We start from the raw sequence: 1,255 nt of genomic DNA, 5'->3' as shown, positions 1-1,255 counted from the left end.
CGTAACATCTGAGACGTCACAACACCGCTCCCGGATGGGCTCGAACCACCAACCTTTCGGTTAACAGCCGAACGCGCTAGCCATTGCGCCACGGACGCCCAAAAATTAAATGGTTGTCAGGTATTGTTGAAAAGTTACGACTTTTCACGCTACATCTGAGACCCCACAAATCCTCTCTCGTTTGGGCTCGAACCACCAACCTTTCGGTTAACAGCTGAACGCACTAACCATTGCGCCACGGAAGCCCAAAAATTAAATGGTCGTTAGGTATTGTAGAAAAACTTTGGCTATTTACGTTACATTTGAGATCCAAAAACACCGCTCCCGGGTGGGCTCGAACCACCAAGCTATTGGTTAACAGCCGAACGCGCTAACCATTGAGCCACGAAAGATCAGAAAATAAATGGTTATCACGTATTATGGAAAAAGTTTGACTTTTCACGCTACATCTGAGACCTCACAACACCTCTCTTGGGTGGGCTCGAACCACCAACCTTTCGATTAACAGCTGAACGCGCTAACCATTGCGCCACGGAAGCCCAAAATTTAAATGCTCGTCAGGTATTGTGGAAAAACTCCGACATTTTACGTTACATCTGAGACGTCACAACACTTCTCCCGGATGGGCTCGAACCACCAACCTATTGGTTAATAGCCGAACGCGCTAACCATTGCGCCACTGAAGCCCAAAAATTAAATTTTCGTCAGGTTTTGAGGTAAATCTTTGACTTTTTACTTCACATCCTAGACCTCACAACACCGCTCCCGGATGGGCTCCAACCACCAACCTTTCGATTGACAGCCGAACGCGCTAACCATTGAGCCACGGAAGCTCAGAAATTAAATGGTTGTCACGTATTGTGGAAAAGTTTTGACTTTTTACGCTACATCTGAGACCCCACAACACCTCTTCCGGGTGGGCTCGGACCACCAACCTTTCGATTAACAGCTGAACGCGCTAACCATTGCGCCACGGAAGCCCAAAAATTAAATGTTCGTCAGGTATTGTGGAAAAACTCTGACATTTTACGTTACATCTGAGACATCACAACACCTCTTCCGGGTGGGCTAGAACCTCCAACCTATTGGTTAACAGCCGAACGCGCTAACCATTGAGCCACGGAAGCTCAGAAATTAAATGGTTGTCAGGTATTGTTGAAAAGTTACGACTTTTCAAGCTACATCTGAGACCCCACAAAACCTCTCTCGTTTGGGCTCGAACCACCAACCTTTCGGTTAACAGCTGAACGCGCTG

General features: G+C 47.2%; 1 non-coding gene across 1 annotated transcript; it reads right to left on the bottom strand.

The window, feature by feature from the left end:
- Positions 1-760: 760 nt before the first annotated feature.
- On the bottom strand, positions 761-833 carry TRNAD-GUC (transfer RNA aspartic acid (anticodon GUC)). Its single transcript has one exon. It is a non-coding gene; the product is annotated as a tRNA-Asp (tRNA).
- Between the last annotated feature and the right edge of the window lie 422 nt (positions 834-1,255).

This window comes from Phalangium opilio, unplaced genomic scaffold, assembly GCF_054372755.1.
Source record: "Phalangium opilio isolate 3A_F unplaced genomic scaffold, DU_Popi_V2 ptg000037l_1, whole genome shotgun sequence".
In the NCBI taxonomy this organism is placed as follows: domain Eukaryota; kingdom Metazoa; phylum Arthropoda; class Arachnida; order Opiliones; family Phalangiidae; genus Phalangium; species Phalangium opilio.
This window is presented reverse-complemented; position numbering and strand designations above follow the sequence as displayed.